The sequence below is a fragment of the Chrysochloris asiatica genome, unplaced genomic scaffold (assembly GCF_000296735.1).
Source record: "Chrysochloris asiatica unplaced genomic scaffold, ChrAsi1.0 scaffold00279, whole genome shotgun sequence".
NCBI classification, from domain to species: Eukaryota; Metazoa; Chordata; class Mammalia; order Afrosoricida; family Chrysochloridae; genus Chrysochloris; species Chrysochloris asiatica.
The window spans coordinates 1,899,036-1,900,166 of NW_006408797.1; positions in this window are offsets into that span (position 1 = coordinate 1,899,036).

A 1,131-nucleotide genomic window follows, 5' to 3' on the forward strand; every position below is an offset into this window, starting at 1 on the left:
TCCAGAATTGTCCATGTGTTAGGTCACAAAGCAAGCCTCCATAAATTTTCAAACATCAAATTACTACGAGCATCTTTTCAGACCACAATGCTATAAAACTAGAGAAATAAAGTCGACTACATGGAAACTGACCAACACCCTGCTGAAAAGCAACTGGGTAAAAGAAGAAATTAAACATGAATTCATAAAGGTCCTAGAAACAAATGAGAATGAAAACACAACATACCAAAATCTTTGGGATACAGCGAGAGCAGTGCTGAGAGGACAATTTGTTGCAATAAATGCGCACATCCAAAAAGGCAGAACCAAAATTAACACATTAACACAGCATCTCCAACAATTAGAAACTGACCAACAGAAGGAATCTACAGTCACCAAAAGAAAAGAAATAATAAAGATTAGAGCAGAAATAAATGAGATGGAAAACAGAAAAACTATAGAAAGAATCAACAGAACAAGAAGATGGTTATTTGAAAGGATTAATAAAATTGACAAACCGTTGGCAAACTTACCAAAGAAAAGAGGGAGAAGACACAAATAACTCACATTAGAAACCACATGGGCGATGTCACAATGAAACCAAATGAAATCAAAAGGAAATAACAGAATAACATGAGGAGTTGTACTCCAACAAATTCGAAAACTTAGAAGAGACGGATACATTTTTTGAAAAACATGACCTAACAAAACTTACACAGAGTGAAGTAGAAAACTTGAACAGATGCATAACAAAAGAAGAAATTGATCAGGTCATCAAAAAACTCACAACTAAAAGAAGTCCAGGCCCATACGGCTTCACTGGTGAGTTCTGCCAAACATTCAGGGAAGAGCTGTCACCAATTCTATTCAAATTATTTCAGAATACAGAAGAGGATGGAAAAGTTCCTACTACTTTTTATGGAAGCAAGCATAACCCTCATCCCAAACCAGGGAAGGACATAACTAAGAAAGAAAACTACAGACCAATATCCCTCATGAACATAGACAGAAAAATTATCAACAGATTCCAGTAGCACATCAAAAAAATAATACATCAGGACCAAGTGGGTTTCATAAAAGGGATGCAAGGATGGTTCAACATTAGAAAAACAATCAATGTAATCCACCACATAAATAAGAAAAAGGAAAAGA